Here is a 13,268-nt window from a genome sequence, read left to right on the forward strand (position 1 = left end):
GAGCTGAGATTAGATCACATGGTTCCCTCCACCTTTTTTTTTTTTTTTGAGATGGAATCTCACTCACTCTGTCCCTCAGGCTGGAGTACAGTGGCACAATCTCAGCTCAATGCAACCTCCACCTCCTGGGTTCAAGTCATTCTCCTGCCTCAGCCTCCTGAGTAGCTGGGATTACAGGCACACGTCAGCATGCCCAGCTAATTTTTGTAATTTTTATGGAGACAGGGTTTCTCCATGTTGGCCAGGCTGGTCTTGAACTCATGACCTAAAGTGATCCGCCTGCCTTGGCCTCCCAAAGTGCTGGGATTACAGGCATGGGCCACTGCACCCAGCCAGATGGCATGGTTCTTTACCCATATACCAAGTAATGGCTGTGCTGTAACTTAAGTATATTAATGTTGACTTAATTTCCAAGTCTGAACTGAATTTTGTATGTACTTTTCCTTCCTATATAATAAGAACGTAACATCAGTGAAGTGACAGGCTTATATAACAGAAAGCTATCATACATTAAACCACATCAAAATTGTGACTCCGGCATGCTTTTAAAGAGTGCCATGATGAAATAGTATATAAAGAGAAGAATCTTTTTATAACAAACAGTTCTTAGCTCTTTTCTTTTTCCTTGTTTATAAATATTGCCTTTAAAATATCTAGTTTGCTTAAAATGAGGAACATATTTCAAGGAAAGTGGGTTAATGATTTGGGATAATGGAGGACAAAGGCAGAGACACCATCTTGAGGACTGTGTGGTAAAAATTAATGTGGTTGTAAAAGTTGTCCGAATCAAAATGGAGTCACTTGTGTTGCACTCTGACAAAATGGAGTTAGGGAAGGCCGTGAAGCAGGGTTCTCACACATGGTTGCCTGATAATAAGCTATCACAAAAGACTGCCAAAACCGCAACCTTGCACAAAGGCCACTGCACCTTCACACAAAAAATATTTTTGGGAGGACATGTGCATAGCAACTGCCTGTCCAACCCGGAACTAACATTACCCTTGTTATTGATGCGAATAGGCAAGGATAATTGTTTCAAAACAACTTCTGTAACCTTCCTCATTTTACCTTTAAAATCCTTGCCTTCCTGAATATGCCCATAGGGAACCAAGGTACATGCATTCTGCATTGCAATGCCTACTCCTGAATAAAGTCATTATCTTTGGAGAGTCTCTCTATTGTCACTTTAGGTTTACATGGTCACAGCAGAAAAAGAGTGCAAAGAGACAGCTGGCGTTTGTGCATCATAAAAACCAGGTAAGCGCTTTTACAGAATCATGTTTATTATCATCACAATGTACTATTCAGTTTGGTGGACATCACTTCTCTTTGGTGGACAGTTGCTGAAAGACTCTTTTATGGAGACACTTTTTATAAGGCTTGGGTGACTAAGAGGGGTTAGAGCAACATACCCAGGAAATATGTATGAAAATTTATCTCAATAAATTCTACCTACATCTTGCTAAATATGCCAGTACTTGACAGGAAGACGGAGGAGTAAAAAAGATAGTTGCCTCCCTCTGGTTTAGAAATGGGAAAGATTCTAGCTGGGCTGGAGATGAAAGTACTCTATAAAATGAATAGTTCTTCTTTCCAGAATGTGGAAGAGAAAAGAAACCTGGAAGCGGAGGGGTGTCTGTCTTTAGCCATGGGCACAGGTCCACCTCAGGAGATCAGAAAAGCAGAGGATGGGAGGATATGGGCCACTGGCAGCAGGAGTAAGCAACGCAAATGCTCCCAGACAGAAGACACCAGGTAGTGGGTGCAGCCCCAGGAATGCAGGGGCTCTGTAACAGGAGAAGCAACATCTGTGGGTACAGGTAGGGCCGAAATTGGTTGATAAATGGTAAGTGAAAAGTGAGTGGGAAAAGCTCCAGTGTATATGACAGGGATTTGTTCATGTGCCTAAGTTGCTGTAAAGTGGCAATAACAAACACCCCTCTGTGGGCCACCTGCATCCTATCCAGAGGGGAGGAGCTTAATGATGCCAAGGCCCCTTCAGAAATTCTGACCTGGAGCTGGGCTAGTAAACACCGCTTTGAAGCACTACCTCTCTACCTATAACATTACTGCTTTTAAAAATGGAAACAAATGCATGAAAGTACATGATATTTTGAAAAATCAAATACAAAGACTAAATCTTTTTCCTGTTCTCCTCCCCCAGAAATAAACATTATCATCAGCTTTTCATTATTCTTCTAGAAATAGTTTATATACCTATGTTCCCGTTTTTATTCATATGACAGCAAAATTCACTTAACAATGCACCTTGAAAATCATTCTATATCAGCATATGAAGACACACCTCACTCTTTTTCATAAAATTCGGTTGTATTAATACACCGTAATTTATTGAACCAGTCCCCTGTTGGTTCTTTCCACTCATACAATGTTGTGTGAATAGTTCTATCTGTATATATTTTTGTACTTTTTAATTTTTTTTCTATTGAATATATTCCTAAAATTGGAGTTCCTGGGTCAATGAGTTTGTTAAAACACTATCTTTTTTTTTTTTTCGAGACGGTCTCAGTTTATCACCCAGGCTGGAGTGCGGTGGCGTGATCTCTGCTCACTGCAACCTCTACCTCCCAGGCTCAAGTGATTCTCATGTCTCAGCCACCTGAGTAGCTGGAATTACAGGCACACACCACCACATCTGGCTAATTTTTGTATTTTTAATTGAGATGGGGATTTCGCCACGTTGGCCACGCTGTTCTCGAACTCCTGGCCTCAAGTGATCCACCAGCCTCGGTCTCCCAAAGTGCTGGGATTACAGGCTTGAGCCACCGTGCCCAGCCAACTTTTAAATACACGCACGCACACACACACACACACACACACACACATATACATATATACGTAACTTGGCAAACAGTTTTACTTTAATTTTTTTTTTGAGATGGCGTTTCACTGTTGTCACCCAGGCTGGAGTGCAATGGTGTGATCTCGGCTCACTGTAACCTCTGCCTCCTGGGTTCAAGTGATTCTCTCGCCTCAGCCTCCCAAGTAGCTGGGATTATAGGTGCCCACCACCATGCCCAGCTAATTTTTGTATTTTTCGTAGAGATGCAGTTCCACCACATTGGCCAGACTGGTCACAATTTCCTGACCTCAGGTGATCCACATACCTCAGCCTCCCAAAGTGCTGGGATTACAGGCGTGAACCACCATGCCTGGCCACTTACATTTTATTACTCTGAAAAATAGAAATTGTCTTTATCTTGATTTTAATAAGAATACTTATAACTTAAGTTTTAGTGTTCAGAAACATGACCATGATAACAATAATACTAATATTATATGTTTGCCACTCAAAGAAACAGCAAATATCATAGGCTATTGTTCTTCTGTGTATACCATGAACCAATGGACTATGCACGGGAATGAATCAAACCTCTGGCTCAGTGTTGGTATTGTATGTTATCTTGGTCAAGTGATTTCACTTTTGGGCCTCAATTCCTCCATATATAACTAACTAAACTATTCTACTCCTTGGATAATATATTCATATCCCAAATATAGGTAACAGGCTGTACTAACTGGCACACTCTACAGACTGTTACCTATATTTGGGATATTAATGAAGGAGTAGATCAGTTCAAAATTCAGGCATAACAGTGTGACTAGTAAACCAAAAGGAAAGATCAAAGAGTTATGGTATTGTGTTGTACCAAGGACAGACTCCTTTTAGATGCAGTTAGGAAAATATGCCACCATAGTTTCTAACTGAAGTACTGTGTAGAAATGGGCATACTCTTTGACCCAGCAATTCTATTTCTAGAAGTTCACTGTAAAGAGAAAATTGTGTAGGTATAAAAGGATATTTGTACAATAATATTTATTGCAGCATTGTATGAAATACAAAAGGAAAAAAAGGAAGAAAAAACTGGTGGAAGCCTAATGCCCAAAAATAGAGGATTAATTAAATATACTGTGATACAAACACACACACATACATACACACACACACTTACAATGTGATACCATGCAGCCACATGAAAAATAATTAGATCTATATTTAATGTGGAAAGACATAGGTGAGTATTGGGTCTGTTGATTTTACCTTAACTAAAGCTAATAATTAGTCTGTTACTGTTTCATGTATATTGGCAGAAGACATGAAACTCCTGGATCAGAGACAAGGGACTTTTTAAAAACTATGGCACTGGAGCAGAATAATTATCAGTACATTTGCATCAGCTAACATGGGGGCAATGCTACCAACCCAGATGAATGCTGTGTACAGGTGGGTTTGTATCACATTCTCTGGAAAGGGATGTAAACATGTTGATATTCATGCTGCTTTTTGTGCCATGAGCTTGGGAACTCACCAATTTGTTGCAAGTGGTAAGCAAGCTTGCCCTTTGTCCAGGAGGGAGATGTTGCCTCGTCCCTCAAAGTTGCCCACTGCAAACATAACACCGAGAAATGACCTTATAATCTTAGCATACTCAGCAAAATGTGTACAAGCACAAGAGACCCATAGAGAACTCTCTCTCCCAACAAGAACATATGGTTGAGAGAAGAAAGCAGGCCATAAATAGATATAAATACATTTAGGCAGATGCCTGAAAGAATGTTTACCCAAAAGTTAATAGTGTTTTTCTCTGGGTGGTAGGAGGTACCTGACCTACTGAGGTATTGAGGAGTATCTTTTTTCTAAGTACTTTTTTTGTATTATTTGAATTCGTTTCAATGAGAATATATCAAAATTGGGAAGGATCAGAGTCCAGAGTGAATTCCAAGACTAATTCTCACTCAGGAACACAGGTTGATAACATCCAGAAGCAAACCAGAGAAAAGATTGGACATCTATCAGAAATATGAGAATGGGAGGTAACGAGGAAGGTGGGAGCTGACACGTATTTGCTGGTTGTTATGCCAAAGACAGGGGAAGAGCCAAGACCCTGATCATATTCAGTTTGATTCATCTGGGAAGCCTGAATCCATGGTGCAAATCTAGGAATAACCAGGTGCATGCAGACCATGTTTCTGCATCATCTTAGCAGATCCTCTCCCTTAGAAATGACAAGTACAAATTAAGGAGAGTCAGAAGAAAAACCCAGGGTCTCTCCCATTAAGTCAGTGCCTTTCTATATCTCTGGCTAAAGAAGTCACTTTTCAAATATAGTGCCACCCTGTTTAAACAGCTTGTTAGGATATACAATAAAACATGAGCCATGAGATGTAATGGCAAAAGCATTGTGATTCCAGCCAAATTCAGGAATTTCCCTATAATATCTGTTTAATTATATCATGTTTATTAACAAATAAGACATCTAAATTATAAGAATTTTGAATGCTAATGAGTAATTTCACCTGCTTTGAAAATAACAGATTAAGTCAGTGGCATTCACTTTTGGGGGTCCTGACTTTTACGGCATCAAAGCTGTTTTTCCTGGTTGCTCCTGAGTGTGACAGTTGTTCACATAGAGTTGCCAGAAGGCTCAGTTCCAGCCTTGCCCCAGAAGTGATTGCTAATAATGCCGAGCTGGGGCCCAGGTGAAACGGGCCAAGGGACTAGGGGTTGCAGGTGCTGCAGTCTTCCCTCCATGTTCCCTAGTTACCAGATTTAGAAAAGAAGCAACTGGAGTTGGAGTTGCCAGGAGAGCTGTTTGTGGAGAGCTGGAAGTTAATGCGGCAGACAGGGAGCCAGAGAAGGGAGCCAAGGATGCCCCACACCAAAGAGCCAGGAGAAGAATTAGAAATGAGCACAGCCTCCTGCAGCCAGGATGCAGGTGCAGGTGCAAGGAGTGGGGTCAGGCTGGGCCAGAGCAGCAGCACTCTCCAGCAGTTACAATGCTAGCCCTGGGCTCTGGCCCCCACCCTCTGATCCTTACAGCAGCCCCAGCTCCAGGAACTCCTGACCTTGTGCAGCAGCTCAGAGAGGGATGGGACTAGACGATCTCTTGAAGCCCCTATGGCGTTTCCATCCACCCACTGGTCATTTTGTAGGAGAGGCTCTTTCTGTGGGCAGTGGAGAGCCTGCAGGAGTATTCCCAAGTTGGGTGGCTGGGGAGCAGGGCAGATCCCTGGCAGCTGCTACTCCCTGAACCGGAACACACCTGCCAGTGCAATTCCCTACAGAAATGACCTGGAGCAATAGGATCCACTGCCGTTTCTGCTCTGCTGCTTCCTTAGGGGAAGGTTGGTAATTCCCTTTCCATGGCTAACTGAAAAATGTTGAATGTCAGGTGAAAATCAAAGGAGTCTTGGTTTTCTCCCTTCACAGATTTCATTTTTCATTTTAATTATGTGAGCACTGTATACGTGTATTCTTACTATTACCCTGTCCTTGACAACATCTGTCTTCCAAGCTCATCTCAGACAAAAACACATGCAGTGCCTTCCACAGAAAAAGCCCTCGACACCTACTTTGTTGAATAAACAAATGAAACATACAGTGTGTAAGAGCAAGAATCTGTCCCTTCTCCTTTATCTGTCTAGGAGGATTTGAAATGACTGTCTTGGGTGTGGGAGGATACCCTGCCCAATAAACTGTCTTTACCTAAAAGCTAGAATTTCATTGCCAACGAAAGGCCTCATTTCCAATCCTTTTATGTGTGCTAGGTAACTAAAGGTGTCCAACAGGGATCAGTGGTTCTGTCTGGCAAGGTAGGGATGTGGCCCTTGATTCTTAGGCATCTCTGAACCTCTGGGCATTGTCTGTAAGTGGGAAAGAAATGTTCTGCATAGTAGTAGAATGGACATTAGGAGAAGGAGAGATTGGGACAGGTTATGCTATGTTCAAGAAAAAATGAGTTTCTCATTCTCAAGGCAGCTTAATTCTATACAGTGTTCAATAATTACTGTTTGCTCACTGGAGGTGAGAGAGGGAAAGAATGCATGTGTGTGCATTTTTCTTATTGCATTGAAATGTTTTCCAGCTCTTTCACTTTTTTTACCCTTATATGTTTACGTCTTATCTCTCCAACTAGATTGTAGAAACCCTGAGGGCAGGATTAGATTAAAAAAACCTTTGCACATTTATGGTCAAGTAGATAGAAATAAATAACACATGGCAAACTAAAGTTAGTTCCCCAAACACAAGCCACAGTGTGGCCTGCTCTGCTCTGCTCTGATGAGAGCAACGGTTTGGGTAATTGTAGTAAAATGCATCCCTGCCAGGAAAGCTGGACTCAGAAAAGAACCAGGGAGACTTTTCCCATAAAATACCAGTTTTCTGCTGTCCAGTTTGATCCAGGAAACAACAAAAAAGTGACCCTCAGCCTCGCCCAGAGCCTCTATGGGATTGACTTTATGAAGCAGGGTAGGTAAGGGTGACTGATAAATCTTTCTTTTCTAGATTTTCTTATGAAAACGGGGAAAAAGTGACTTATTTTCATTAATCCTCTTTCTTTTCTCTGTGCCTGAGGAATACACATTTCCCCATTGATTGGGAAGAATTAAGTTTACTGGGATTGTCAATTATGTCATGAGAACAGTAAGAGGTAGCATTGTCCCCTGTAGTGAAAATGCACTGGACGAGGGGACCTGAATTTGGCTCCCAGCTTCATTTTCCAGTGATGTGACCTTGGGTAAGCCATGGTGCACATTTGCTACAGGTCATCTATGGGGTGGCCCAATAAGTCAATGCATAGTCCTAGAGGACTCTGAATATGCAGTCCTAGAGCAGGGGCTGGCACACTATGGCCCACAGGCCAAATCCACCTCCACCACCTGTTTTTGACAAGAAAATTGTATTGGAACACAGCCATTCTTTTTCAGTCACATATTATTTCATGCTACAATGGCAGAGTTGAATGTTTGCTACAGGGACTGTATGACCTGCAAAGCTGGACACATTTATTACCTGGCCCTTTATAGAAACAATCTGGCACACCTTGTTCTAGACTCATGCACTGACTCCCATTGATCTTGGAATCCTAATCCCCACATGTAGTTTTTCTTATCAGCAAAGCCCACGTGCTATAGGGACTAATTATCAACTGCTTTTGAAATAGGATACCGTGTAAGAGCACCATTGTACCTTGGTGAGCTAAGGAGCTTCTTTCTACAGAAACTCTGCCCTGTCTCAGCTTCACAGAACAAAGAGCGGGCACCTGCCTGCAATGCTGATGGTCCTCATTTATTATTGATGCTGCTGCAGAGCAGAGGTGGGCGAAGCTCAGGCAAGCTCCAGGCAGCGTGCACGTAGCCTTCTCTGCCAGCCTGCATTTGGTTTCTCTGAATTTTAAGAAATCGACTAACATGATGATTGGGCTAAGGAGCAGCAAGTGTGCAAATCCTTCCACATTTATGGGAATGAGACACTTTCCCTAAACAATTGGAAAAGATTTCATCACTTAGTTCCTGAAGTGTTAGAGCTGGGAAAGCCTTGAACCTGTTCAGTTTCCATCTTCTCATTGTGTAGACGACGAAGTGGAACCCAGGAAAGAAGAGTGATTGGCTCAGGGTCACCCAGTTGGTTAAGGACAGAGCCAGATTCGAGTCTAGATGTCTTACTTTCCAGACCACTGCTCTTTCCATGCATCCATGTAGTCAACAGCCACTCATGAGGCATCTGTTTTGAACCAGGAACTGCAGTGGCTGCTGGTTATAGAGTCATGAACAAGGCAGATACCCTCCTTAGACCATGGGCCTTTGAGTTCACAGCCAGATCTTATATGCATTATACATACCTTAGTACACATATCATTAACAATTGTCAGAAGTGTTGTGATGGAAGTGAACAAGGGACAATGAAAAAGAATAACAGGAAAATCCTATTTGCCATACTTCCTTAATTCTGGGCATACATCTTCAAAAACATTTTGCTATTTCTGAAACCAAGATGCAACTTATAATAGATGCAGCCTGGGATGCTATTGAGTGGCATTTTTACTTTCTGAGACATCTTACAGTTGATAGTATCTTAGGTCAATGATAGAGAGTAGATAAAGCAGTCAGAGAAGAGCTTTGTTCATCTAAACCAAGTCCTGGAGGCTGAGAAGGAGCCAGTTATGCCAGGAGCAGGGGAAGGAACATTCCAGACAATAGGATCAGCATGTGAGAAATGCCAAAGGCAAAAAGGAGACCAGGGTAGCTGGAGTGAGGAGGGAGGTCCAAGGAGTGCCTCGAAGAGTGTGCAGTGGGTCCGGCCTCGGGACTCGTCCTGTAGGGGAGGGAGGCTGCCAATGAGCAGAAATAAATGCAGAATTACAAACTGCGCTGGGGAAATGAAAAGGCAGCCATGTGTGCAACGTTATCAATAGGAAGACTTGGAGGTCATTCAGAGTCATTCAGGTCATTCAGAGGTTTGGAACCTGTGGTCAGGAGTTTGGATTTAAACAGGAGAGTGACACAAACAGCTTTGCATTTCTAACAGATTGCTTTTGAACAATTCCCCAGAAGGGAAATATAAAATCTATGTTATTTATTTATGGAACAATATTAGAATCAAGGAGTTGAGTTAGGGGGCAATTTTAGGAGTGCAGGCAAGAGATGGCCATGACTCTGATTAGGGTGGGGTAATAGAGGTGGAGAAGGGGCTGATTTGAGAGATCCTTAGATGGTGCCCCACATACCTCCCTCAATGTCTGGCCACAAGTTGGGGGGGATTATTGGGAAGAAGTGAGAGAACAAAAGCCTAGGTTTGCTACAGTAGGTAGGTATGGTGTGTCTTGCTCACTTGTTTTTTCGTAGTTACACCCTCTGAGGATATTCTATACTTTTTTTTTTTTTTGGTGGAGATGGTGTGTGGTCTTGCCATGTTTCCCAGGCTGGTCTCAAACTCCTGGCCTCATATGATCCTCCCACCTCCCAAGGTGCTAGGATTACAGGTGTGAACCATGCCCAGCCTCTATACTTCCTTAAGTCTTTTCCAACTCTGGCACCATGGAACCCTCTTGAAGGAAAGGAGAGGGATCCCCATGGTCAAGAGATGGCTTTGCCTCTTTCTGCTCCTAAGCATGTCCTCCAGTTACCTGTGCCTCTTCCCAATCTCCTCTTTCCCCCTTCTCAGATTTGCCTGATTAACCACTATATACAAATATGATGGGGAGGTGGAATTGTATATAATGTGTTTCACTGAATGCTGTTGGCATCTTTCTCTTTCACCCCAAAATGGTTTTGCCCTGACTGGTCATTGGTAAATCTTCAGGGCTCCTGGAATCCACTAGAACCTAAGCCCACTCCCATCACACAGCCCCACTGTAGCCATCAGCAGTTATAAGAAAGTGGTAAGAGAATGATGTCTGTGCTTAGGCCTCCAAAGCCCTAGAATAGCCCACAGCTGGGGCCCAGTGTGTGAGAAGCTGGGACTCTCTGCTCTTGCTAACTCAGCCTTTTGTCTTTCTCCATTTTTCTAGCCTGAGTGTGTCAGCTGTGAAGTCACCAACAGAAATCTCACAGAGCATGCACCAGCCTCCTCCACCTGCTCATGACTCCTCTGCCTGCTGCTTCTCCCGGGATGTGGGGGCTCTGTGGGCAGAGATGAGTTTAAGTTCAGAAAATGACAAGGGACCCACGTGTGTGTTCCTGGTGATGAGGGCTCCTGCTGCTCTCCTCTCCCTCTTCTGCCTCCTCTCATGGCCTCAGCCAGCACCAGGAGGCATCACCAAGCTCCATGGGCCCAGCCAGGCCAGCGGGGGCACCCCCTCCTCCTGCCTGCTCATTCCACAACACCTGCCTCTGCCTCCCCATCATCTGGCACTTGTAGGACCAGTGCCAGGGACTAGGTCATGAATCGGGAGCAGAGCCCTATTTGCTATTTCCAAAAATATCCACCCCTGTGTGGTTTGAATTTCTCTGGCATTTGTCAACCCTCTGCTTATTTAGCATTTTGCCTCTGATGGCTGAAGTTTTAGGTTCATTTCACAGCACCATATCCTATCTCTCCAACTAGATAGTAAGCGTTTGGGGAACCAGGTCGATGTCCCTTCATATTCGCTGACCAAAACCTTGCTTGGGGTGTTAAAGATTTCAAAATTCCCAGAAGCACTGTTTCCATAATTCATATCTTGGAATTGTTGTGATTCGGGTGGCCTTGGCCTCTTGGCCTCAAAATACCCAAGTTTGAAGAGAGAAGGGAAAAGCCAGGAGTACATGGGCCTGATGCCAGATGAAGCCTCAAGCATGCCAGCAATTTAAACTAGAGGATCATCGTAAAGTGACATCATCTTGGATGCTATTGGCATCCAAGGGGTGGGGCCCTCCAGCTGTGAATGATGGATGGCTTTCATCTTGATGACCAATTCTAATGCATAAGAGTGACTGTCTGAGGTCCTGTGTAGAAGAGGACTCTGAGGTTGCACCCATGACTGGTGGGAAAGATTGACGGGCTCGTTGGCACTGTTTGCATGGGTCTAGAGAAGAGAGAGTGTGTGCTTTAGCCATTCTCCTCTGAACAGTGCTGGGAGTTTGGAGTTGGGTGAATGGCAGGATTCATGGATCCAGAGCTCCTTCTGTGAAGAGCAGAACCATGTCCAGAAGTGAAAGTGGAAAAGGGTGGTCTTGTCTTCATGGCAGAATGGCCTGGCCTAGTTCAGGCTGTGGTTTACACAGTAGATTCCTCAGCACAGCTCTCCTTTGGGGTACCTGTAACACATATCTGGGATTCAACACAGAGCTACATACAGTCATGGAGACAAGGCAAAAGGAGATGTGACCAGAGGAAGGCTTGAACTTTTGGGTTCATTTCACATACCCCAGATACTAAGCTATTAGCAACTGCATTAGCTCCAGACCCTCCCTCATTAGTAGCTCAGAGCATTTTGATATAATGGCAGCCTTGTTCTGGATTTGCACCTAAGGCTAGATCTCAGTGACTCCCAAAGAGCTGTGTTGCCAGGGCAGAAATTAATGAGCATTGAGATCCTGTTTGCAACCTAGATAAGCACAATGGCCTCCTAGCCTTCAGGTTTATTCCACTCCAATTCATCATTACTAATGCTTCCAGAATGTTCTGTCTAAAGCATATTTATCATCCTCATAGCCCCTTGTTATGATTCTTCAATGAATCTCCTTCACCTACAGAATAAAATCTAAGCTCCCTAGCCTGGTCTGGTGAGTTTCCCATGACATATGCTTTCTGTCTGTCTATGAACCTCTGCATCTCCATTTCTGTCCTTGCCTTATGTTCCATTCACATGGAACCACTTGAGAACACCAAAAGTCCTGAGTTGCTTCCCTCTGCCATTCCTTTGTCCATCCTGCTTTCTCTGCCTCGAATGTTCTCCCCAACCTTCACTGTTGAGGTCAGCGGAATCCAAAGATGACTCCCAATGACTCTTGCCTTTATACAATCTCCCCCTCTTGAATATGGGCCAAATCAATTAATATGATGGAATGTCATCATAATTGGGTTACTGTTTAGCTGACTTTGAGTTAATCAAAAGGGAGAGTATCCTGGGTGGGCCTGACCTAATTGGAAGAGCTTTTAATAGATGGTGACACATCAGAAAGATGTGGCCCTGCTGGCTTTGGAGACTTAAGCTTCCATATTGTGAGAAGCCATGTGAGAGTAGGCTCAAGAAGTGGAGAGAGTCTCTAATCAACAGCCAGCAAGGAAGTAGGGACTTCAGTCCTACAGTGACACATAACAGAATTCTGCCAACAATCTCAGTAAGTTTGGAAGAGGTCTCCAAGCTGTAGATGAGAACCACAGCTGCCTGACACCTGAATTTCTACCTTGTGAGACCCTGAGTGGAGAACACAGCTAAGCTTCACCTGGACTCCTGAACCACAGAAACCATGAGATAATAAATATGCATTGTTTTAAGCTGCTGTGTTTGTGGTAATTAATTATACACCAATAAGAACTCTTCCTGATGTTTCAAGATTCAGCTCAAGAATTATCTCCTGTAAGATTTACTTGACTCTGTCAGGTGGAACGGGCCACCTCCTTTGTAGTCCCAGGCTCCCCCTGTAGCTGGGGCTTATTTTTTAACATGTCACATGCTATGGACTGAATGGTGTCCCCTGCAAAATTCATAATTGGAGCCCTAACTCCCAATGTGATATATATGGAGATGGGGCCTTTGGGAGATAGTTAGATTTGGATGCCATGGAATCAGTGTTTTTATAAAAGGAAGGTATACCTGGGTTCTTTTTGTGCAATGTGAGAACATGATGAGAAGGTGGCTGTCAACAAGCCAAGAAGAGAGCCCTCACCAGAACCCAACCATGCTGTCACCTTGATCTTGGACTTTCAGCCTCCAGAACTGTGAAGAATAAATTTCTGTTGTTTAAGTCATCCAGGAGATGGTATTTTGTTACAGCAGCTCAAGCTGACTAAGATGCTATCTGTTTACTTGTCTGTTCCCCTC

Source organism: Hylobates moloch, unplaced genomic scaffold (genome assembly GCF_009828535.3).
Source record: "Hylobates moloch isolate HMO894 unplaced genomic scaffold, HMol_V3 SCAFFOLD_5, whole genome shotgun sequence".
NCBI classification, from domain to species: domain Eukaryota; kingdom Metazoa; phylum Chordata; class Mammalia; order Primates; family Hylobatidae; genus Hylobates; species Hylobates moloch.